At 40.2% G+C, this 27348-nt stretch overlaps 1 protein-coding gene and 1 pseudogene across 4 annotated transcripts in view; one reads left to right on the top strand and one right to left on the bottom strand.

The window, feature by feature from the left end:
- Positions 1–27348, bottom strand: part of Kcnn2 (potassium calcium-activated channel subfamily N member 2) — a 386123-nt gene that overhangs the window by 336973 nt on the left and 21802 nt on the right. The window lies entirely within an intron of this gene.
- On the top strand, positions 4954–5068 carry LOC118595070 (annotated as a pseudogene).

Genomic DNA, 27348 nt, shown 5'->3' with positions numbered 1-27348 from the left:
CCATATAGATATCTCTTAGCCATTTTCACTTCTTGTGAGATTTATGTCTCCTTTTCTTAAAGAAAAAAATTGTAAAGCATAGCTCTAAAGTCAAATCCACAATACAATTACACTCAGAAATGTGTCATTCTTTCATACTCTATTTTATTCACTGCTTAGAGATCATGAATTTTGTTTACTTCTTATCATAGTGTTGAAAATTATAAGAATATTTAAAGTAAGAATAAGATAAGATGATAAACTATAACTTAAGAATTAATACACAGGGCATCTCCGATTCCTAAAAATATAAAATAACTATACTGTGACTTTTACATCTTACTGCATAAATATATTTAATTAGTTTTGTATTATTTTTAACTTTCAGGATCACAGACTAGAAATTGCCTCACAGTCACTGTTGAGCCTGGGAAAGAACCTAACTTTAAGTTTTAGGTCCCTCCTCTGCCAAGTGAATGATGAGGTAGGCCCCGGGTGGTATAACCCTTTCCAGTTCTAATAATTCGTGATTTTTTACAATGCTATAAACTATAACTAGTAATGCCTATTTTTCAGTAATTTTGAAAGATTTTTTTATTCAAATGGCTTACTTGAGTTATTTAGGATATGTCAATAATAAGCTCTTTACATATGCCTGGGATGGGTGCCAGAAATTTGCACTTTTAAACTAGTATCCAATACACTGTGCTGCACTTGATCCACAGACACTCAGAGAGAAACCTTGACCTCCACTGGCACATTAGATAGACCTTAATACCGGTCAGACTTCCCAGTTTCCTGCATGATACAGTTTAGGAATTCAATATGTTTTTTTATCTAAACAGAATACAATGCACATTAAATTTGATGGTTCCTTATTTTTAATATACAGGCAATCTGTGGTGATATTGCATTTGTGCTAAAATGTGATATTTTATTTGTATGTTAATAAATAAAGTTTGCCTGAAGATCAGAGATCATAGCCATAAACAGAAGTTAGGTGGTGGTAGCACACACCCTTAATGTGATCACATGGCAGGAAGAGTCTCTGTATGTTCAAGGACACATCCAAGCACGGTGACACATGCCTTTAATTCCAGTACGAACCATAGAGACCTGGAAGTCTGTATAGACAGGCAGTGAAGAGGAAGTTATGTGGCTGAGTTTAGAGCCAATGAGAAAGCAGAAAAGCAAAGCAATAAAAGCACAGGTTACACAGGAAGAGGCTCTCTGGGAAGCTATGGCTAAGGTGGTGAGCTAAGGTTAGTTGGCAGCTATTACTCTGATCTCTACGGCTTGCACCTCTGTGCATTTGGCTCTGTGTTTCGTATTTAATAAGACTGTCTAGAAATTTGTCTACAGCAATTCTTTGTAGAAATTGCTTCAGAAAATGTTTTGTAAACATTACTTCAAGTCACTTGCATTTAATATAAATTTAGCATTATAGTTTTATAGCTAATAGTAGAAAAATTCAATGTCCCAATTCTATCACTTTATCAGTGAAGTGAAAAACTTTGTTCATAAATGTAATACTGGCATTCAGAGTGGGCTCATCTTTTCTCCTTGACTTTTGTGTCAAATGACTTGGCAGACATTTAAGTTAATCATTATGTATGACACAGAGACACTATCTAGGTGGGTCCAGTGTAATTATAATGACCTTTACGGAGGGAGGCAGTAAGATCACATAAAGAACACTGTATTACCAGAAACAGAGGTAGAAAAGTCACAAACCAAGGGATGAAGACAACTGCTCTAGACACTGGAAAGGAGAAGAAACAGATGCTCTACCAAGGGCCTCTGAAGGGACCCAGCTTTGCAGACCCTTTGATTTTAGTCCAAACTTCTGAAATCTAGAACCACAGGATAATTAACTCATGCTATTTTAAGCCACCAAGTTTGTGGTGACCAGCAACACAAAGAAACAATGAAAGAAGAAATCAGGGCACTAAAGACTAATGTCCAGAAACTTGAGAGCTGTATCCCAGAGGGGTGAACCTGCAGGAAACACAGCTAACATTCAGTTGGCTTGTTAATTCTAAGTAGAGCTGATACCCAGTCTCCCAGTCTAAAATGAAACCAAAGTTCTGATCAAGCTTTTCGGACTCCAACACTTTAAATCAGAACTCTTTAAATTTTAACACTTATGACTCCCTGCTTTCAACCAATTTGTGACATAGTAAGTTTACTATAATGACCCTGTGTTGATAGGTATATAATATAGATATACAAATGAAGCATTTGTTAATAATCAATGCAATAAACTTACTTTAAAACAATTATTTGGTATATATAATTTTACCTTTTTTTATAGTAGAAAATAATTTTTCACCCCTACTAGTGATAGAGGAGTGTTCCCTTACTCCGTGTCCTCTCCAACATGAACTATTTCTTGTATTATTGATCTTAGTCATTCTTAGAGGTGTAAGATGGACTCTCAAAGTAGTTTTGATTTGCATTTCCCTGATGGCTAAGGATGTTGACAATTTAAGTGTTTCTAAGCCATTTGAATATAGAGAACTCTCTGTTTATACCTGTACCTCATTTTTTAAACTTGTTTATTGACTCTGGGAGTTTCACATCATGCACCCCAGTTCTGTCCATCTCCAGGTGCCCCCATATCCTCCCCTCATCCCTGCCATGCCCCTCCCCCACATAAGGAAACAAGTCAAAGTATGCAAGCAAGAGAACAAAAGCAAAATCAAAAAAAAAAAAAACACTTTAACAGAAAAATCTCTGCTTCTCCTTCTTTTCTGCTTCTCCAACACTTCTTCAATCGTTCTGGTGCAAGTGGAATCATCAGTCTACCATATAGTATATCTCTTTGTCCCATCCATTTTACTGGCAAGTGTTTACCGCAATGAGTCACTGGTCTGGTTCAAGACCTCTGGTTTCTGGCACACCATCATCACTGGAGCCTCACCAGAACTACTCTGGGATCTCCTGTGTCTGCCATGAGTCTTGGAGATCTTGAGGGTATCATTCCACAGGACCAGTCCCTTCATCAGCTCCAGCAGGTCCTACATGGGGTAGATGCTAGGGTGGGTCAACTCACGGTCTAGCTGTGTGCCTGGATGGTAGCCAAACTGGTCAGTCAGGCCCCCTGGGGCTACCCATCTCAGGCGAGGGGGTGGAGTCAGCTCCCCCACATATATAACCTCAGGGTGGTTCATCCTGACCTGTGGTGAGGGGTGGGGGCTATCTGTTTCTCCAGCATACAGGGGCCAGCTCTCTTGCTGTAGTGTCCAGTGAGAGGCAATGCCATCTTTCTCAGGGCCAGCAAAGGTTATAGCTAGCTAAGCATGGCCCTCTGATTTCATCTCACATGATTCCTAAGGCCTCCAGAGTTGACACAGGCCACAGACATCCACACAGACTCCAGCTGTAGATGGACCACTGACCCAGGCATGGCACTCAACAGCAGCTTGGGCCCAGTTGACCTCCTGGCTCTGGGTAGAGGGACTGGCCACTCAGGTGGGAGTGTTTGTGGCCCTAACATTGGGCCTCTATGTGAACTTTGGTGGCAAGGCAGGACCCAGACTTCAGCCCAGACCCCAGCCAATGGTAGAACCATGAACCCGGACATGGTTATTGACAGTGACTGAGTCTGGAAGTTACTACTGCCCCAGCAGCAGTATTGGCCTGAGACACCAACGTGGTCCTTGATCTCGGGGTGTCTGTATGTCCTTCAGGGTACCCTGACATGGCCCTCAGCTGCAGCTCTGGCCTGTACATCACCATGACATTGAGTAGCAGTGCTGACCACTCAGATCTGGATACATCCCGGCCCTCGGACACCAACCCAAACTCAGATGGCTGACCACATGGCGCTGGGTGGCAACAGGAGTCACATATGGCAATCTGGATCCTGGCTGTTTAGGCAGAAGTTTCTCCAGTCCGCCCAGCCCTACAGTCTGAAAGAATCTCTCCTACCCATAGTCCCACAGCCACTTATAAAATAATCATTTAGAGGCTTACTATTAATTACAAACAGTATGGCCTATGGCTTAAGCTTCTTGCTAGCTAGCTCTTATAACTCAACTCAACCCATTTCTATTAATCTATGTATCACCATGTGTTCCATGGCTTTACCTGTGTCCCATGACATGTTGCTCTTTCCCAACTCCGTCCTTCTTCTCTCTGTAGCTCTGCTTGGATTTCCTGCCTGCCTCTAAGCTGCCTTGCCATAGGTCAAATCTGCTTTATTTATTAGCCAATGGGAGTAACACATACATTCAGAGCATACAGAAAGACATCCCACAGCATGGCTGCTATAGGGCCACACTTTATCTCATTTTTAATTGATGTCTTAGTCCATGTTCTATTGCTGTGAAGAGACACCATGACCATGACAACTCTTATAAAAGAAAGTATTTAACTGGGGCTTGCTTCCAGTTTTCAGAGGGTTAGTCCATTATCATCATGGTGAGGAGCATGGCAGGACACAGGCAGACATGGTACTAGAGAAGTAGTTAAGAGTAATAGATCTAGATCCACAGGAAGAGAAAGACACTGGGACTGGCTTGGGCTCTTGAAACCTCAAAGCCCACCCCAGTGACACACTGCCTTCAACAAGGTTACACTTATTCCAACAAGGTCACACCTAAAATCCCTCTCAAGTAGTTCATTCCCTAATGATCAAGCATTCAAATCTATGAGCCTATGGGGTCATTCTTACTCAAACTACCACATTTGGGTCATTTGGATTTCTGATATAAAGTCTCTTGAGTTCTTTATATATTTTGGATATTAGCCCTCTATTGAATGTGGAGTTAGTAAAAATGTTTTCCACAGAGACATTTACCAAACCATATTCATTGAGGCTTTATTCTTCATCATCATCATCATCATAGCCAGAAATAGGAAACAACCTAGATGTTCCTCAACAGAAGAATAAAGAAAATGTGCTACATTTATACAATGGAGTATTACTCAGCTCTTTAAAAATAATGACATCATGAAATTTGCAGGCATGTGCTCACTTCAGCAGCACATATACTAAAATTGGAATGATACAGAGAAGATTAGCATGGCCCCTGTGCAAGGAAATTTGCAGGCAAATGATAGAACTAGAAAAAAAAAAATCATTGTGAGTGAGGTAACCCAGACACTAAAAGGTAAATATGGTATGTATTTACTTATATGGATATTAGCCATTAAATAAATGATAACCAAGCTACAACCTGTAGACCCAAGGAGGTTTGGCCTAGAGGAAGGGTCTAGAGGGGACACTTGGATCTCCCTGGAAGGGGTAAATGGAATAAATTTTATGAGTATACTGGAGTCAGGGGTAAGGGGATGAGAACAGGAGGATTAGGTGGGAATGGGAAGGGAGGTAAGATTGAGGGAAGAGACAGCTAGAATTGAAGGACATTTGAAGACTGTGTGGAAACCTAGTGGAGTGAAAACTTCCTATAATATATGAAGGTGATCCTAATAAAGTCTCCAAATAATGAGGGAGACAGAACCCCATCTCTTGTCACCAAACAAAGCTTCCCATTCCAGAACTGGGTTTCATTCAATTGAGTTGTTGCCCAAAGGTCCCATGGAAATCACCAAACAACCCAGGCTATTGCCAAGACAACAGGTTGTACTCTACAAATTGACAGCAAGGCCCATTGCTGAAAACAACACTCACACAACTAATTGAAAATGGAGAGGTTGAGCTGGTGCTTACATAGGCGCTTCACCCCCACATTCTAGTGTCCTTGACTTGGAAAGGAACGCTGTGGATACCAAAAGAGAAAGATCAACACCAACCCAATCACAAAACTTTCAACCTACAATCTTTCTTGCCTGCAAAATATGCTAGGTCAAAGCCTTCTGAGAGTAACCAAACAATGTCTGAATTGACTTAAAGTCCACTCCATGAGATAGAACCCATACCTGACACTACTTGGGTGACTAAAAACCAGAAACTAGGTAGCCCAGAGGCCGAGATAAAAAATATTACTGGTCTAAAAAAAGTAAAGTAACACTATAAATGACTCCTAATGATATTCTGCCATGCTGTACTCATGGGTGCCTTATTCAGCCATCATCAGATTGGAACAAATACAGACAACCACAGCCAGATGTTATACAAAGAGAAAGAGACCTTGGAATGCAGAGCTCTAAATGAGATGCCTCCATCATAACCCTCCCCTCAGAGTTCAGGGAACCCCAAAGAAGAGGAGGCAGAAGGAATGAGGGAGACCAAGGGGATGGAGGACCCCAGAAGAACAAGGTCCCCTAAAACAACTGAGCAAAGGTCATGTGACCTCACAGAGACTGAAGCAGTAAGCACAGGGCCTACATGGGTCTGCACCAGGTTCTCTACACCTCTACTATAGCTTTTAGTTTAGTACTTTAATGGAAGCCCTGAATATGTGAATGAGTGGGTCTCTGATTCTTGTACCTTCTCTAGGATCTCTTATTTTTCGATTGCCTTGTCTTCTCCAACTTGGATATGATGGCTTTTGTTTTGCCTTATCTCTTAGAAAACTGTTCTTTTCTAATGAGAGACAGAAAGGGAGTGGATCCAGATGAGAAGGAACTAGGAGGAATAGATAGTAGGGAAATTATATTTAGATTGTGCTGTATGAGAAAAGAATTTATGGTTGATAGAAGGAATAAAAATAAAGGAAAAAGGAAAATAATTTTTCATGCTATTGGGATAGGTATGCTTGTTTAGTTGGACATAAGGAAATGCATCTTGGCTGAATATCTGATAATGTACAACAGAACATCATCAGGTCTACTCATGTTGAACTGTTGGTGACCATTGTCAACACTGGCAGGATGGTCGTGAAGGTGTGGAGGGAAGTACACAGCAATGTGAACAACAGAAAATGAATAAGAGCTGCAGCAATTCAGGTCTTCCAGATCCACTGTGGCACAGATTTGAGACATGCACCAGTGACAGTAGCAGATCACCAATTAGAGAACAGAGCCAGTCTCTGAATGTAGCTACTAAATTAATACTCTTTACTATAATCCCCTTAAACTCACTTGCAAGAAGATGGTTTATCTGAGCAGACCAAAAGCAATGGATCTATTTCTCATCTTGTGAAAACTAATCCTGGACCTTGAGTTAATTTTCCTATCATCTAGATGTCATGTCTTTCTTAAAGACTTGCTTCTGAAACAATGCCTGTCAAGTATAACTAATAAATGAGGGTTGCCATTAACCTAGATTCTAAATAATACTTCCTAGCAGATGTGGGAGAAAGATGGTGCTTCCATGAAATGAGAAATAGGTTATTACTATAGAAAATGGTAGAAATATATATATACATGTATGTATATATATATTCCAAATGTTAGAAAATTAAGCCAGGATCCAGTGTGCCTTGATCTAAGTTGGTTTATCATTTTCTGCCTTACCTTTTAACCTCCAAATAATGGTATCTCATAAAAATAAATAAATAAATTGTTGTCTTTAAAATGTGTGCTAAGCATCTGGTCTAATCTAAGACTACAAGTTTAAAAAAGGCCATCATGGTGATGATTAAGCTTCATGATCAAGTTCATGGAACCAAAGAACTTACAGATTGATACCCTGAAACCTACCCTGTTGGACTGCTGATTCTGGCTTTGTACCACTACTGCATAATAACCTCACCACTGGAGACTGTGGATCCTACGGGACTGATCAAGTTATGGTGAAGAGTCTACAAACACATATGTGCTTGTTCTATAGGCCAGATATGTGATAAAGACTCAAATACAGTGTGGAAGTACTTGCTAGAGGAAAGGCATTACGTAAATGTGCATTTAAGTGTTCTGAACAACTGGAAAAATCCATGCAGCATTCAAAGGATACAACAGCCTTGTGTGTGTGTGTGTGTGTGTGTGTGTGTGTGTGTGTGTGTGTGTGTGTGTGTGTGTGTGTGTGTGTGTGTAATTTGAAATGTAGGTGAGAACTGGTAGGAGCATATGATATCTGTATAGGGAAGTGGAATGTGTGGAGGTAGAACCCTATCCTAGCAAACAAGAACTAGAGAGGTAGGAAGATCAAGCCCTAGACACAGCCTGCTAAACCAAGCAGAGAAAGAAGGCAAAACACAGAGAAGAAATTAAGTTGACATGAAAGTGGCTAAGAGCACAGCTTCCTAGATATTCATAACTAAATCTGCTCTGCCATTGGCTCAGAGATCTGGCCAGTCATCTTATTAAACAGGATCTTGTGTGATAGAATTTGAAATTCTACCTCAGCTGCCAAATCAGCCTCAGGATTCAAAGTACTGAGGTCAAGACACCATGCCCCTGTTTTAAATCCAAGTTACCTTCTTCCTTTGACACTTATCAAGACACTTGAGTGTTAAATGACATACTGTGTGTAAAGCAGTTAGCACAACACTTGGCAGATCTTCACATAATCCTGGCAGTGAGGCTTAATGTGTTCGGCACAGTGCCTGGAACCTCACAAATGGTCAGCAAAATGACAGCTATTATTACTGATCAAGGATCTGGCATTGTCCACTTCCTCTTTCTTCCTGATATCCACTGAGGTTTTGGGTCTAAGCCCACCTGATACACAAAAGATAAAATAGGAAGATGGATCTAAGCAGTTAGAGAAAAGATTTTGCCATATGTTCTGTATTCCATGACCCAGAGAGGGCTGGGGAAGGCTTCACAAATATCAGATGTAAAGCAATATGGAAGCTCTAAAGCAAAAGCAAAGAACACACCAGCAGCCATAAGGAGGAACACTAGATGGAGAAAAGACATTTTAAAGGTACAGAAAGATCAATATTTTTATAATGCTGGATGGTACTAGAAACAATAGACTGTTCCCCACTGCATGGTCATCTAGAAGCAATCAATATAGAGGTCCCTCAGTCTCTAAGAAAACAGATTATATTATGAGGGTTCCCATTCACAGAGCAAAGCAAGGAAATGGGCAGTAGATCTTAGATTTCAATCTCATAACTGTCAAAATGGATTTTTATAAACAGCTTTTGTTGCTTGAGGTGTTTCTTCAAAATTCACTTACAGAGCAGCCCGTTCTCCAGCAAAGCCAAATTGGAAGGCGCTACTATATTTAACCTTTGAGGAATCACATTACTTGTTCTTTGTCTTTTCTCATAGTTCACAAAGTCTGGAAGTAATTTTCCCTTCTCAATTCTAAGCAATTTCTGTGCATTTGGTCTCACAGGATGTCCAGGGAAATCCAGGGGCCTATATGTCAGCCAGAACATATTTTTAAAATGGGAAGGCTACTTCCTTCCACCCACCTTCACAGATAACTTTGTAATCATGTAAGATAAAATGGTCAGCTTGGGTTCAACCCAATTAAATTTAGAATAATATTTCAAATGACTCAAGTCTGGCAGGCATGTTTATATACATGGTTTATTATAAATCAAAGTCCTACAGCATGGAAATCTGGCTTAAAGAGAAAGGCCAGGCAAAGGCTTTCAGAAGAGCTGTGGACCCACACAGCTATACATTTGCCAGGATGCAGGGACAGGATGCTACATAGTCAAATCAGAAAACTCTCTCCAGTGAAAAAAATAACAAGATCACACACCAAAATTCAAGATAAAATATAACTAAAGTAAACAGAGAGCCAGAGGACCACAGATATTTTTTTCTTAAGTGGCAGGGCAACTGGCAAGCAGAATATTTAGCTGAAACAAGAACAGGCTTTACTCTCACCTACCAGTTGCAATTGCTTTCTTAACCCTGCAGAACCTCAGGTTCTTACTTGCAAAATACAGTGGAAATATCTGTAATGTGGGACGTCATTTAGGTTGCAAGAGACAAGAAGACATCTTAAATTAGTTTAAGGGAAGAGGAATTTGTTAGCTCACGAGACATGGTTCATATATGGCTGGATCCAGAGCTTTGATCCCTTGAGGGAATGCTTGTTTCTATTTAATCCATGTTCAGTTCACTATATTAACCTCATTCTCACCTACTGTAGACAACTTGGATATTCTAAGTAGTTCCAAATTTATACCTACCTAGTATTAAGACCCTAAAGGCAAAAGGATCTTTTCTCAACATTAATTTTAGGAAAGTGCTCCAGAGCCCTTGAAGAGCCCAATATAGAATCATACAGTTTCTCAACTAACCACTGGGACACAAGGTTAGTTATTTCAACTCACCATCAGAGGACAATGGGCAGAGGCAGCAGGCTACAATGAGGATTGGCTCTCCTGCGACCATGGGATTAGAGCAGAGATTCCTCTAAAGCTAACCTATGGGGATAGGGGGTTACTGGTGTCCAGATGAAAGCAGAAAAATGGACTGAGCAGAGAAAACTATAGGTCTGAACAGTATCTCCCTCATGGTAGTGACATAAGGATTCCCATAATAAATGGCAAATTTTTAGCAAGCCAGAAAGCTATAGAAATACCCCTTGTTTGATTTACATATCATATGAATATATTTAAAGGGAAAAACATAAAGATGGGGCAATAGAGATGGCTCAGCAGTTAAGAGATCTTCCAGAGAACCTAAGTTCAGTTCCCAGTACCCACATCAGGTAGTTCTCAATAGCCTATGACTCAGGTTCCAGGAAATCTGATGCCTTTGGCCTCCAGGTACCTGTACTCACAGACACATACCCCATCCTCATATGTACACATACTCAATTAAAATTGAAACAAATATTTAGTATAATATAAAGAGAAAGTATATCATGAGATAAGCCGTGTGTGTGTGTGTGTGTGTGTGTGTGTGTGTGTGTTTAATTTTTCCCACACTTGACTATGGCAAAAGCTTCAAGTTTTCAATCAACTTTGAGATAGCAGGTCTAAAATGTCACAATATTTGTTCAGGTTTGACTAAGAAAATAGTTTCTTCTAAGGAAAGGTTGAAAAACAATATGATAATTTCCAGACTTCTCCACAGAAGAAATTTAATAAAGGGAGACACAAATATGCAGTAATAATTACAGATGAAGTATTTCTTATAAATCCTATAAACTTGAGAAGATTTTATCCAGCCCTCCAATTTGAGATAATTATTCATGTCTGTTCACTGCAAAGGAACAAAAGCACTTCAAGGTTACAAACATACTAATGCATTTCTTGGATATTTTGGCTTGTTTATGTCCTCTTAAGTATGCCAAAGAAGATACCTTAACAAAATCCAAATGTCAAGATGTTTTTTGTATTGTTTTGTTTTTACCTTATCTTTATAAGTTTTGATCACTGTAAAACTTCCCTTGGAGATTTTGTTGGAACTTTTTCTTGAGACACAACCCAAAAGATAACTCAGCCGTTAAAGGCTAGGCTCACAACTAAAAATATAAAAAAATATAAGAGACACAACCCAAAAGATAATATTCACTTAACTCTCAGCCTTCTAAAGAAAAAAAAATGTAAATCATTCTTTAAAAGAATAAATGTGTAGAGAGAAGCATTTAAACAAAGTAATATGTTCAGATCACTAATTTCTACTTAAAGTACATTAATATGGAGGCAAGAAAGTTATAGAAGTTCATTTCAATCTTCATATTCTCCCTGCTACCCAGGACTGTGGTTTAATCTACAATGTATCCCAATAAACAAAGATTTAAAGATAAAAACCAGAAATACTATTGCCTTGGTTTCCTGACTGAAGAAATTTCCTGACACAATTTCAAAAACGAAAATAGACAAAGAGAATAAATAACTTCTCTAAACCAAGCAAAGAGTTGAATTTCATAAGCATCCACTTCCAGAATTGGCAGTTTGGAATTTGGAGAAAAGAGTTCTTCACATCTACATATGGGTCCTTCTGAGTTTCCATTACAACCACCGAACAAGGTGCAAATGTGATCACAACAGGGCTTACTAAAGTGCAATTTTGGAGTATGGAAAACCTAGATTCTGTAAGCTGAACAGCTCCTGGAGTGTCCTCTGGACTGACAGAGTCAAATACCAGGAAACTGAAATACAATTGCCACACTGAACCCAGGATGTTCATTTTAGGAATAGACCTCAAACAGGACTGGAAGGTCATAGGAACACCTACTCTAGACCCACCCGAAGCTTTGAAATGAGGCTGCAAAGTTTCAACCTCATACACTGGTAGTTAATAAACAATAACACAATTGTTTATTTTAATTAATTATTTTAAATTTTCTTCATTTTACATAACAACCAGTGTTCCCCCTCCCTCCCCTAACCCCACTCTCCCCCACCCCAATTCCCACCATCCCACCTCCATCTGCTCCTCACAGGGGGTAAGGCTCCCTTGGGTATTCAACACAGGCTGGTATACCAAGTTGGGGCAGAACCAAGCCCCTTCCCACTGCATAAAGACTGAGTAAGGCATAACACTACAGGGCATGGGCTCTAAAAAACTAATTCATCAACCTGAGTGAGGTAACCCATTCCCAGAAAGACAAACATGGTATGTACTCACTCACTCATAAATGAATATTAGATGCAAAGTAAAGGATAAACAGGCTACAATCCACAACTCCAGAGAAGCTAGATAACGAGGAGGACCCTAAGAGGGGCACACATGGATTGCCCCAGGAAGAGGATAGGGTTTAGACCTCCTGGGTAAACTGGGAGTGGGGAGTAGAGAGGAGGGGATTGGGGGGTGGAAACTTAAGGGTTTGAGATGGCAATGAAAGATATATCTTGACAGAGTGAGCCATTATGGGGTTACGGAGAAATCTGGTGCTAGGGACATCCCCAGGAACCCACAGGATGTCCCCAGCTAAGATTTGTAGTAACGGTGGAGAGGGTGCTTAAACTAGCCTTCCCTTGTACTCAGATTGGTGACTACCCTAATTGTCATCACAGAACCTACATCCAGTGACTGTTGGAAGCAGACGAAGAGACTCACAGCCAAGCACTTGGCCAAGCACCTGGAGTTCAGAAAAGAGGGAGGAGGGATTATAGGAGCAAGGGGTTGGGGATCAAGATCATGATGGGAAACACTGCAAAGTCAGCTCATGGACTCTGGACTGACAGCTGGGGAGTCTGCATGGGACTGCACTAGGCCCTCTGAATGAGGGTGACGGTTGTATGGGTTGATCTGTTTGTGGGTCCCTTGGTAATGGGACCAGGACTTATCCTGGGAACACAACTGTTTTTAAAGGGAAAAAAGCAGCAAAATTCAAAACTTACAAATCTTATTATGGTACTACCCTTCCTAACAGTGGGTTCACTTTAATTTCTGTTACCCAGGACCAACCATAATCCAAAAATATCAGGTGAAAAATTCCAAAAGAAACAATTTATAAAGTGCATAAAGTTAGTGAAATTTAAATCGCATGCTATTGAGAACAAGATGGAATTGGGCCACCCTTCTCCATCCCCTGGAGGACATTCATTTCCCTTCATTCTCAGTGAATCCATGGTCTCCATGCTATCTGCCCAGTGATCATTTAGTGGCTAGTTGTCTTTGTTATCAGACTGACAGTCATGATATCACACTTCTGTGCTTGAGTCACCTTGATTGTATTTAATGGTGGTCTCAGAGTACAAGAATAAAAAAGCTGGCAATTCCAAATGCTAAACAGCACCTATCGACTGCTTCCCCCAAGTGAAATGATGGAAGTTCTCAGACTAATCATGAAAGGCAAGCGTATTATTCAGATAATGTTATGATTTAAGGTAAGGACAAATCTACCCATAAAATTGTGATGTTGGAAAAAGGTCTGTGTCCATTTTATTACGGTACTTCAAACTGCAAATGTTGTGAGCAGAGAGCATAAGTCCTCAGCTAAAATGTGAAAGATCCTATTTTGTGGGTGAGAATGTGAACAGAAAACAAGGTCTGGTGAGCAGAAACACAGTGCTCCCCAAAGTATCAGGCCCATACCAAGGCTACAGCTAGCAAGAGACCCCAGAAATGACTGACACCAAGCTATTTGCCCCAAGTGAGGGCTGAATAAACAGAGTCAGAAATAAATTTGGATTAAAAAATCATGAATTTTAGGCAGAGTCTAATAAATAAGCCACAACCACACTTCCACACATCTGAAAACCCTGCTTAGGAGAACTAATAACATCCGGTCAAGTCTTAGAGTGTGTGATCAACTCAAACAGTCTCAAGATGCACAATAAAGCCAACACTTGTAAAATTGCAAAGAGGCAGCAGGGCAGGAAAGTGGAAGGGCAGTTTAATTCAGGGAAGATGTGACATCAGGACAGGGCATACAAAAAAATGTACACAGTGTACGGATGAGAGGACCAAACAACTCTCATAGGTAGGAAGAAAAATTAGCTAAGTAATACAAAGAAAAAAATCAAACAGTATTAAAAACACAAGTAAAAATAAATTTAGATAAAATGATAGAGTCAACCTACGATAGACAAAGAGCAAAGGTGGTCTGACCAACAAAAGACTCCAAACAACAGGATATCCACATGCAAAATCAAAGACGCATGTTGTCTTTCATAAAAATGAAAATGAAGCATAATATGCCTAAATGTAGAAAAGAGGTATCAAATTTGTAAAACAGCAGAAAATCTTCACAATTTTAGGTTTGATAACTTTTCAAATAAACAAAGGGAACATGCTCTTTAGCAGATAAGATTAGAAAGAATCCAATCATTAAATTGAAATTGCTTTTTCTATAAACGGTAATGCTAAGAGAATTAAACTGTAAGACACATGCTGAGAGGAAATATTATATTTGCAAAACACTCATATGGTAAAGGTCTTATGTCCAAAATACACACACAACTTAAAATTCAAATGTTTGAAAAAAACATTTTTCATGGGGAAAAGATGTGAAACCTCACCTAAGAAGACATACAGATGACACGCAAATCCATAAAGTATCACACATCATGTGGGAATTGAATACTAATTGTAAGAATGAGGACCAGATGGCTTGGAAGGTAAAATACTCGCCTTCTAGCCTAGTCTCCATAATTCAATCCCTGGCTGGCTCTCAGTGGAAGGAGTGGACCAACTTGCCAAAACTGTCCTGTGACCTTCTCATGAACTGCTGGTTTGTACACACACACACACACACACACACACACACACACACACACACACACACTGTACAAACCATTAAAACAATGAGCTTTTACCACATACCTAAAGGCTAAAGTGAAAAACTCAAGCCATTATTGGTATGACTATGAAATGACATACCTACTTTGGGAGAGAGTTTGGTAATGTTGGTTTGTTTCTAAAATGCTGGTAACTGAACTTTAGTGAATGCTGGGTCCCCACTCCACTACTGAATTATGTCCCACCCTCTTTTATTTTTTACCTTGTATTTAGAAATAGGTTTTCACCAAGGTGCAGACAGATAGGAAGTGTTGTAGCTAGGCAGAGGGAGAAAGAGAGATGCAGAACAGAAAGGTATACAGGCATGGGTATACAGGAAGTAGGTCTCTTTGGAGGCTAAGGGTTGGTGAGGTGAGATTGGCTGTGGCTTGTCCTGTTCCTCTGATCTCTCAATTTTCACCCCAATATCTGGCTTTGTGTTTTTTTTTTTATTAATAAGACTGTTTAGCAAGTCATCTTACACATGAACACTATATGAGTTTCTACTTAGGACTTCTGTCAATGTGACCTGTAACCTTACCACCTACTAACTCCTCTGTATGCTTTGGATGCCCCTGTGATCCTAGCTGCTTTTATCGGTCTGTTTAGATTGTTTATCCTTGGTGTTTGGTAATACAACTGATTTTTCTGTGTTGACCATGTCCTACTACTCTGTGGACTTATTAGTCCTAATAGGCTTTGTGTGTTGACTCTTGTAGGTTTTCTCTGTACAAGATGAACTCTTTTGTGAACATTTTTTTTTAACTTCTTTCTTTCCAATTGAAGCTCATTTATTTCTTTTTCTTGACTATTCTGGCTAGAACTGGAAAGTGGTAAAAGTGCACTTCGTGCCTTTTCCTGGGAGGAAATACTTTCTGTTTGTGCCACTGAGTATGATGTGCAGGTGAGTGTTTTTATTTTAATTAGAATACAATTGCATCCTTTTCCCCTCCCTCTCCTCCTTCCTACCCATCCCATGTCCGCCTCCTCCTCCAAAACCCACTGCCTCCTTCCCTTTAATCATTGTTATTACACATACAACAATCAGCAGCAAATGAACAAATAAATACAACCAGCTGAGTCTGGAAGTGTGTTCCGAAGGCAGACCACTTGGTATTGGATAACCAATAGGGGAACTCATACCTATGGAAGGCTAATTCTCCCTCTCTTTTTAGTTGTTAATTGTCCAATAGCTCTTTGTCTCGTCATCTACAGTGAGGAGTCAACTGTTGCTGTAACTGGTCGGGTCTTGTTTAGACAGCCATGTTGTTGAGAGTTTATGGGTGTAGCTTCCCTGACATACATAGCTAGAAGGCACAACCTCACAGCAGGCTTCTTGGTCCTCCGGATCTTATAATCTTCCCACCTTCTTTTCCCAGAGATGCTCCCTGAGCCTTTGAGTTGTGTGGTAGGAATATCCATTGGGGCTGGACACCCTTCAATCAGTTGTTCTCAGCATTTCTCCTGCTGCTGCAGCAAAAAAAGGTTCTTTGATAAGGGATGAGAGCTACACTTATCTGTGAGCATAAAGATAAGTATTTAGAACACTTTATTTATCACACAGGTTTAGGGAAGTGAAATAAGTAGCTCTTCCTCTAAGGCCCATGGCCTCACTAGCCATCTGTAGTTGACTAGGTTTGAAGTCCAAGGCATCAAGCTGGCCCAGAGGCCAATTAGACAGCTGCTGTTACCTCCAAGATACAAATGCCACTACTCCACCTTTAAAAATAGCTTGTCATTCTGGTCATTGCTATGACTAGTAGGCATTATATAACTGGATATGGCTATTAATTCCCCCCTGTTAGCACCCTGGATATCATCTTTCAATACTATGAAAGCTAGTCCTCAAGGGAGCTCTCTGGTCAATCACAATTCAAACCTCTTGAATACTATGCCCAAAGTGTATGTTGTCTTTAACAATAGGGGCTCACTTTAATCTTCTTAGAGGCAAGCAATAGCAATAGACTATATTGTTTGAGGAATTGTATGGACTCCTCTGACCAAAAACTCAGAAGGATATTGCACATGCATGGTACTTGGGTTTTTACTAAATAGTCTATGGCTCTTGGCAGAAGTATTATTACTCCATGTTTTTTGTTTTTTATTTGTGTGTGTGTATGTGTGTTATATGTAATTTTAAGTATATATAAAATGATTCCTTATGCCATTTTCAAGCAAAATCAGTGTTCTTATTCTTCCCTCCTTCTCCTATATTGTGCCCCCTCTTCTCTCCTTAATTAAACACCCTCCCTCTCCATTTCCCCATTTTCTCCCCCATTTCACCTGTATCCTGTTTTGGTAGTACCGAAGTTTGAACCTGGGGCCTTGTGCATCGTAGGTAAGTGTTCATTCACTGAGATACATCCCTGGTCCTGAATTTCCAGTGTTTTAAATATTTTTCTTATGAAAAGATTCTGAATTTTGTCAAATCTTTTGCCACTGAGGTGTCAGTAATACAAATAACACATGCTAATAAATTTCTCAAAAGATATAAAATGAGAAAAGATACTGAAATATCAAAAGTTTCACAGAGAAATGGATATTCCAAATAGTACTATACCTTTAAAGAAAATAAAAATGAAATGTAACTGTCTCCCCAGATATTCCACAAAGTACAAAGACTCACTGGTAAATTCCATCAAACATATGAGTCCTTACATGAGTACCTGACTCATTTTATATAGTTATGGCTACATCAACAACATGAATCAGGACATGAATGTGCAGTATTATCCTGATAGTTAAGTGCACAGCCTTGAACAGGGCTCTCTTTGTGTGTTAACTTTGGCTCTCGTGTTTTCAGGTTTTTATTCCACACATTTGGTAGAGTGATTTGATTTGGATTCTGACACTTGAGATATCAGCAGGAGGAAACACAAGCATGTAGATTATTTTCTCCCTTGGACTGCAGCAGAGATGGTTCCAGTGGCTGAGACATTGCCTCCTCCTACTGTCCAGCAATGGCAGGAAAGGGGACTCCATTACGATTCCTCTTCTATTCACAACCCAGGTAAATTGTAAGTGTGAAACTCAAGAGAGGATGATGCCAGCCAGAAGTTCAGGGATGTACCACAGATGACAGAAAATAGACACGGGTAATCTAAGTTCAGATGAATTTCCAATTATTCACTGATATTCTCTTTCTCTCTTTACTTCATCTTATTTATTTCTTTTCCTTGTAGAGCTGATAGCTATGGGAAGACTATTTAGGAACTGCCTCAGTAGATAATATTTAAGAATTTCTCAACCAAGTATTTGCCGAGGGCCTGCTCTGGGCCAGAAACTAAGGTAAACAAAATGAAATGTACATATGTCTTCATGGAGTCTAAGGATTCCAAGTGCATTTAGAAAGAAACACTTTTCTGTGGTAATCTGGATATTTCCCATTATTGTTTTTATCTAGTAAATTTGATAGCTGGGAGTCAGAGAATAAAGAAATAGCTAAAATTCAGTCAGTGAGAAAAGCAGGCATTTGAGCCTGTGCCTGCTACACCCTAAAGGCCATGCCATTTCTACTCTGCTCCGCTACTGCAACAAGAAATGCTTCACCTTGATCCTCACTGTATTTGAGATCTCACCAGCTGAATTCATTTATGTTTTGTCATGATGAACAATGCTGTATGAGAATCACATCTACCTGTATTTTCAATTCTTTTAACTTTTATTCTTTGTGGATTTCACAGCAGGCATTCTGATCCCCTTGCAGCCTCCCCACCAAAACAGAACAAAATTTAAAAGATCTTGTGTGGAGCAATTTGAAGAGTATTGGTATTAACTCTTCTTGGACGGTCTGATAGAATTCTGAGTTGAAACCATCTGGTCCTGGGCTTTTTTTTTTTTTTTTTTTTTTTTTGGTTGAGAGACTTTTAACAACTATTTCTACTTCCTTAGGGGTTATTGGTCTATATTTAAATAGTTTATCTGGTCTTGATTTAGCTTAGGTATGTGATACCTACCCAGAAAATTGTCCATTTCTTTTAGACTTTCCAATTTTGTGGAGTAGAGGTTTTTGAAGTATGACCTGATGATTCTCTGGATTTCCTCATTGTCAGTTGTGATGTACCCCTTTTCATCTCTGATTTTGTTAATTTGGGTACACTCTCTCTCTCTGCCTTTTGGTTAGTCAGGATAAGGGCTTGTCTATCTTGTTGGTTTTCTCAAAGAACCAACTCTTTGTTTCATTGATTCTTTGTATTGTTCTCTTTGTTTCTATTTTATTGATTTCAGCTCTCAATTTGATTATTTCCTGGTGTCTATTCCTCCTGGGTGACTTTGCTTATTCTTGTTCTAGAGCTTTCAGGTGTGCTGTCAAGTCACTAGTGTGAGATTTCTCCAACTTGCCTTGGAGGAGGTGGGAATGGGGGATGGTTTGGGGGTAAAGGCTGGGGGTGGGAGGACAGGGGAATCTGTGGTTGATATGTAAAATGAATAGAAAATCTCTTAATAAATTTTTTTAAAAGAAAAACCAAAGACCAAGCATAACAAACAAACAAAATTTAAAAAAAAAAAAAAGAAGAAGAAGAAGAAGAAGAAGAACTCGGACTGACTCGGACTGAGGTGGCTGTCAGACCCTAGGCATCTGCAGAGCCTTCTGTTGTTAACAGGAGCCATGAACATCTCCCCAGATGCCTGGCCACTGCAGGGCCATGGATCCAGACATGACCCTAGGCAGAGGCCCGGCCTGGAACACTCTCATGGCCCCAGGTGGCAGCACAGCCCCCCCCCCAATCAGTATAGCACCAGCAGCTGCATGGTCCTCAGACACCAGCATGGTCTCAGGTGGCTGACCAGACCCCAGTCATCCATACGACCCTCGATGGTAACAGGAGCCATAGACATTAACACAGACCCTGGTTGCAGTAGGGCCATGGACCCAGTCATGGCCCTCTGTAGCAACTGTGGCCCAGATGATACTTTGGCCCCAGATGACAGTGCTGGACACTCAAATTGGCTTGGCCCCGCAAGCGGCATAGTTCTTGGACACCAACATGGTCACAAGAATGCAGCCTAGACCCTGGGCATCTGTTTGGCCTATGGTGGCAACATGGGCGAAGGACATCAACATAGACACTGGCTGTGACAGGACCATGGACCCAGACATGATCCTCAACCGCAGCCTGGGCCCAGATATTACCATGGTCCCAGGTGGTAGCTCAAAGCCACTCAGATCCGAATGGGCCCTGTGGCTGCTCAGCCCTCAGATACCAACATGGCCCCAGGTGGCTAGCCCATTTATTTTTGAACAACTAATTTTGGACTCAAAGTTTTTATTAGAATATATTTACATTTCTACTAGATTTTCTGAATTGGAATGCTAAAAAATCTTAAATGTCTTTTTCCCCAATGGACATATTGGAAATAAGTCAGTTTTCTGTAGAAACTTTCACCTTGACTTTCCTCAGGGAGTTGACTGAGGTTGTCTGTGCAAACATTTTTGCACTGGCTGCTTGAGGAGGCTGGTGTTGGTGATGTTATTTGATGTTCCTCTGTTTGTCTGATACTGGGCATACTGGAGAGAATGGGCATACTTTGTTTATAAGAGCCAGGTCTCAACACTACAAGAAAAACTTCCAACTGAATCTCTTACGGCAGCTCACAAAGTTAAAAGCCATATTTTTTACACGGCGTATTCTTTCTTCTATTCATTCTAGCAGATACCCCTATCTGATCAGGATGTCCTTGGTCTCTGTAAACGTGAGGAATCAGGTCCAGATTCTGGACTGGAAATCACAGTGCCCCAGAAATAGGGTCTAGGTCTTCATTTCCTGTCTCACGCTCTGCCAATAATCCCTTCCTCTACCCATATTTGCTCTAGCCACATTAAGAAGTATGCATGCACAACACTGTCCGACCTCCGTCTTCAGGCACTCTTCTGAGGGACTCTTGTAAGAAAGTTGAGAAGCCTGCAAACTGCTTTTGATTCCAGGGGAAGAAATCTATTCTTTTATCCAGTTTCAGAGACCGTCTATCACATTTTCCATCCTCTCCCCACCGTGTGTCTTCATCGGGGTTCAAGCATGGCAGCGGCAGCCCTCAATGCCACCCAATCTTCTAGGATTCCAGGCACCCCACTCCATGACAACACAGGCCAGGGACCAAATTATTGAATACAGACAGGAAATGGACCCCCAAAGCAGGGCCCCACTGGATACTGTGTCAACCGGACAGGAATGAGCAACCCCGTTCTCGATTTACCATCTAGAGCATCAGTCTGCAGTCACATGTGCTCTGTGTTCTAATGTACCTTAAAGCACCAATGTGATCCTCAGTGTTGGCTCCCTAATTTAAAGTAACACCCTCAGGGTATTTTCATTACTTTTGAAATCCCTTTTAATCCTTTTTAATACCCATCAGAAGCTTGAAATTGAATTGTTCTAACTAGACTGCCCTGACTTTCCTGTACTATGCTCACACAGGGTCTTCTCCTCAAGTCTGCACTGTGAATAAACTGGTCATCTTCATCAAATGCCGTTTTTATAAATCAATAATATAGATCTATTAAATCAATAACATGAATTCTGTAATATGCTCCAAGAGTAAGAGTCAAGAGCATTTTAATAATATATTTAAGACAAATAAATTCATTTGACTAAAAAGAGAATCCCCTAATGTCTGTTTCAACTTCACACAATGGCCAGACCTTCAGAAAAGGACCACACCTTCACTTCCATGTGATCTGTGCCTTGGCCAGGCAACCCTGTTATTGGTGCACTTCCCATACACCTTTTCTTCTGCCTCAGAATGACTCCCTCCTGCCCTGGCTTTATATAAACATGGGCTCTTAGGCAAAACACTGTCTGCATTAGGCTTCTGACAGTCTGGGGAGGCAGGGTGTCACCATTTCTCTCCAATTCCTGAGCACTGTGAATGAAAACCTTTTACAATCATCTTTCCAATCAGCAGAAGGGAAGGAGGGAGCCCATATATCACCTGATGGAAATATCCAAAAGCACAGAGAAGAACTAGAACAGCTCAGGATCCAGGAAGATGTCCTTCATCTTCAGGTCCTGCTGCACGGACACCCCAGTGTCATGAGTGCTGCATACAGTAAATGCCACCTGATGGCCCTACAACATAAGGTTCTATGTCCTAACTTTAGCTGCCTGCACCCATGTATTTCTGTTATGCTGAGCCATTGCTCCACATGTGGGAGGGACTCTGGGGTCCAGCAAAACGCTCAAACAGCATCTGAGCTCAGACAGATGCTCTGGCACTGATTCTGCCTCTGTGCCATGCACTACTTCTGATTAATGACAGCCCCATGCCTAGAGAGGAGGATACCTTAGTCTCCAAATTGTACCAAACTGGCTAAGTGGTAGCTCCATCTGCAGAGTATATTTCCCATGAGAAATGGCCATTTAGGTTAATGACACAAATTGTACAATCTGTCACACACACAAAAATAAATTCAGATTTGTTCCCAGCAGCATGATCTTATATTTATTCCCAGGTTCAATTTGCCAAAAGAATGGCTTAGTACTATATAAATATATTAATATAAAATTACTGATATACTTTGAAAACCATATTTATAGTAAAATGCTATTGTGCAATAAAATTTGAGTTTTCAGATAAGGAGGAATTGGAAATTTTTAAAGAAATTATGAGTTTCATTCAACCTCTAGGGCAATAGGCAAAGTTATACACAGATAGAGAAGCCTAAGAAATTTGTCAAAGATGGTTTGCTTCTGTGTCTTTTATAATATTCTTTCCCTGCTAAAATTAATTTTCCATCCCATTGTGTTGTTACTTGTGCCTCAGGGTAGCCACTCACAGCTTTCAGAAATTCCTGAGCAATGACACCTTTAAGCAATGACAGCTTTAAGAGATTCATGCTCAATAAAAACCAGCCAGAATGTTCATATTTCTGCTTGCACATCTCTGTTTATCACTGATTGTCTTCACAAGAGCTGGGAAATGAAGCAAGCCTAGATCTCCATCAATAGAAGAATGGGTAATGGAAGCGTGATACATGTACTGAATGGAATTTTATTCAGCTATAAAGAGAAATGAAATTATGAAATTTTTAAGGAAATTGATGGAGTGGAAAATGTTATATTGAACAAATTAATCCAGGCTCAGGAAACTCAAACCTTGTATTTTCCCTTTCATATGTAGATCTTAACCTCTAATTCCTACACTTGAGTACCCAGGTGGGAATAAACGTGAGCAAAAGCCATAAAACTGGAAAGGTAACTTCCTGATTGAAAAGAGAGGCTGTAAGGGGGAGGAGAAAAGGACCAAATAGAAAAGGGGAAAACTGGAGCTCAAGGAACATCATAGAGAAAAGGAAGGGAAGATGTAGAAAGAAGGAAGAGGGGAGAATCTGCCAAAATAAAATATGCATGAAAATCCTGTATGGAAATTTATTATGCTGTGATCTAACATAAAAGTAGAAATAAAATCTGCAAAAACGTTGGAAAATGCCATCAGCATTTTACTGATATAGACAGTCTATTTATTGATATACATACATATAATGAGTTTTCAGATCAAGAAATATATATATATATATATATATACCACACTCATACACATGAAAAGAATTAAAATGGAGTTATTCTTCAATCGGACAACAATGCCTCTACTAGACACCCACAAGCTAATAAATAAAACATGCCAGTGCTAGGATGGCTTCTGTCTTTTGGAGCTGTTGGCTAGTGAGATCCCAGAGATGCACAAACTTTATAGACTATTGTCATTGCTATTTGTTATACTTCAGAATTTAATAGTAAGATCTTACTGCTGTAGACATTTCATAATTGAATTATAGAGCAGGATGAAATTAAAATGGCATGGACCTATAAGTTTCAACTCTACTGGCTAGAACAGTGCTAGCAGGATCCCAAAGAAGGAAAAGTAATCATCAGTTTTTCCTGGCTGTGAATGCTGAGAGCTATAATAATGACTGGCCTGGGAAAACATACCCACTGGTGCAATAATGGCAATATTGTGGGAGTAACCAACCACTTTCTGATTGGGTTTAAGCCCTGCTTTACAGGGTGAATTCCATACCTGTTACAATTATTGAGCCAAAAATCTATGGAGAGACAGATCATAGGCCCTCTGGGAGAACCTATTACTATTAGTCTACTAAATGCACATAGTATTAAACTAACTCCTAATGACTCCTCATTATACCCACAGATTAAGGCATCTCTCAGTCCTCATCAAGGAAGCTGCTATTTGCAATAGATGGTCATTAACAAAGAGACCCAAAACTAGCTAAGGTACACAGAACACAAGATTACAAAATTCTCAGCCCTAATGAGCATATACACTGCACCTCCCCCTTCCCCAGGTCTCAGGGGTCATTGCAGAAGAGAGGGCAGAGTGTAAAAGCCAGAGGCAGTGGATGACTGTAGGGAAACTGTCTTCTGGACACACAGCAGGGCAACCGCACATATAAAGTCACTGTGGTTGTGATAAAATGTACAATATCCATGCCAGTTCAAACCAGATCAAACTATGGTGTGGAGAATGGAATTGGGTACAAAGTCCCAGCCCTAGCCAAAGGGCCATTGACATTATTAGCTGGTGAGAGAGGAAGAGTCAGTTTTTTCTAAGAGTATAGTCACTAGTAAGTCAACCATGCTCCAGGGAAAGGCCACACATCCATGAATACCTGAGAAGCATAAATTTGTTTTGATTTTTTTTAAGACACAAATTTGTTTAGGAAAGAGAGAGAGGATCTGGGAAGAGTTTGAGGAAAGGCAGAAAAATGATCAAAACACATTGTAAGAAACTATCAAAAACTAACAAAATGTTTTTCTTAATTTATCAGAATTTTGAGATTTTATTGTTGTTTTTGCTTATCTAAAATCTTTGAAGTCTACCTCAGTGGCTATGAGATAAAGTTCTTAACAAAGTGATGAGATCTGTAGGGACTTACAGACTTGGGGAATACATACATTTCTTCCATCTGTAAGCTCTATGTTTTTCTTTTAGGTTTCTTTCAGACAGGGTCATGTTATGTTGCCCATGTGGACCCAAGTGATGCCCCTACTTCATCGCCTGGGACTATAGCATGTTCACTGCACCTGACTCAGATCCTTTATGCCATCAGTCATTTAACATACATTTTTATACATCACCTGGTCCCTAGGCCAAGTTTCCCACAGGCTTGAGGCATCACAGAGACTGGAAGTAAGAAGACAAGGGAGGAGGGGCCTGCCTTTTGCCATCTTTTGACTTAGTAGTTTGCACACCAGCAACTTTTATAAGAAATGCAGTTGAAGAATTTCAACTTGTTTTCAAAGTTTAATGTAATCTTGCATATTTGAACAAACTCCGCTGGATCTCATTTGATTTTCAGAGACAGTCTCCTTCTGAGAAGACTTAACAGGGACTGGCTTTCTGCTTTCCATCATTAAACTGTCAGCATGTTACTTTTAAAGTTGAGTGTCCTTAGGCTTTTCTGAGAGTGTTCGCTCCTCCGGACATCTGAACAACTTCTGTTAATTTTCTCATACACAGAGCAATGCTGTCAGTTAGCTCATTCTTCAAAGGGAGCACGCCCCATCAACAGGGCCAGGGCAGTGTGAGAGAGTGGAAAGCATGGCCAGTGCCACTGTCCCTAAAACTATCCTTCCAAAATTCACACAGGCTGCTCCTCAACACATTTGAATGTAGCAAGGTCTGCTTTGGGCAGTGATCCACCCATCCTTCCCAGGGCTTTTCCTGGCATCCTGCTTACTGTTTCAATGGCAAAAGGTAAGGAATGTTATTGTGCTGTTAATTTTAAGCAATTTTAATTTATTCTTTGACGCCCCCCCAATCCCCTCCCAGCTTTACGCCTTCTTGTTTTCATAAACCTCTGGATCTAATTTGTACTGTCCATATGGATGTGCGTGTGGGGCTAGCCACTGGAGAATAGCCAACCTAACAGGGACTCTACCCTTCAAAAACAGTCTTTCCCTTACCTAGCAGCCAACAACTGTCATTAGCTCGTCACTTCATGCTGGAATGTTGACCTGCTTAATCTTGTCCAATAACTATAGCTGCTGAGATTTTGTGAATATAATAATCCCATGATGACCAGAAGAGGCCATTTTATCTAAGTAGTCCCCTACCTCTGGCTCTTACAATCTTTCTTATCCTCTTTGTGACATTCCCCGAGGCTTGGGGGTTGGTTATATAGTACAGATATCTCAATTACAGTTAAGCATTCCACAGACATTTGTTCTCTGCACTTTGACCAGTTGTGCTTCTCTGTATTAACTATCACCCACTGCATAAAGAACCTTATCCAATGAGTACTGGAAGAGCACTAATCTATGGACATGAAGATAAGTAGCTGGAAGGCAGTTTGATACTGTGTCTATCTAGCAAAATAATAAAAGTAGATTGACCACTAAGGCCTATGAACTCCCCAATATGAACTCCCAGGCATGCTTCCTCTGATGGAATTGGCCTTAAATCTGATGAGAAAGTAGTGGTCAATCCCAGAGTCTTCATCAACTATTGAACCATGGGCTTATCTTGCCAGGCAAGTCATTACTGTAGCTCACGGGGTTCATAGACGGTTAAGACTGTTGGTGCCTTGTCTTCTCCATCAACCTACATAGCACCTACCAATATTATGAAAGCTAACCAGCAGGGAAGAAACTTCCAGGTCACTTAGCACTTCATTTCTCCAAGCCCTACCTGTGGATGGCAGAAAGGGCACTGTTAGAGGCCAGGGAGAAGGTCTGAAAGCAGAATAGTGGAACACAGGTGATATGAAATCAGAAAGGGAAATAATTGGGGTTTAAGCAGGGAGGGGAATAGGAGGGTGGGGAAGCAGAGATGAAACAGAGAAAAATAAGACTAAGTATATATGAAAAGCTACTATTTTATAAACTTTCATGTAGTGTGTGTGTGTGTGAATACATAAAAGGAGTGTAAGAGGATTTATCTACAATGGGAACAATACTCCTTCCAGAAGCCAGAGATTGCCAAATGAAAAGCCCAGTGTCCAATGCAGGACACCTTCCTTGTACTTGTCGGTTGGTTGTCCCAGAGGAGCCTTCAAACAATGCAAGCTAGTGACATTGCCCTAGGATGCCTGCCAGAACATGATGGTAAGACCCTACCGATTATGTTGTTTTTTAATAGCAATTTATAGTACCAGCCTTCTTATGGAAGGTTTTATTTTAGCTACTTCCCTATCTCTTTCCTCAATGAACACACTGCAGATCATTTAAATTTCATGAGATTCCTCTGCTGATGACATTTTGAATAACACGAGGAGAGAGGTGTTGTGGTAAAGCTAACGGCAGTAAGGGCGATCAACACACACGCTTGCTCAAAACTGTGGAGATTTTACCAATTTTGGTTAATCAGATTAATATTAATATTGCTTCCTTATAGCCTCATAAAATAATGACAATAATGCTTTGCTAAGAATTATTTTTGAAAAAAATGTAGCCAAGAAAGCTCTAAATTTGA

Source organism: Onychomys torridus, chromosome 13 (assembly GCF_903995425.1).
Source record: "Onychomys torridus chromosome 13, mOncTor1.1, whole genome shotgun sequence".
NCBI classification, from domain to species: Eukaryota; Metazoa; Chordata; class Mammalia; order Rodentia; family Cricetidae; genus Onychomys; species Onychomys torridus.
This window is presented reverse-complemented; position numbering and strand designations above follow the sequence as displayed.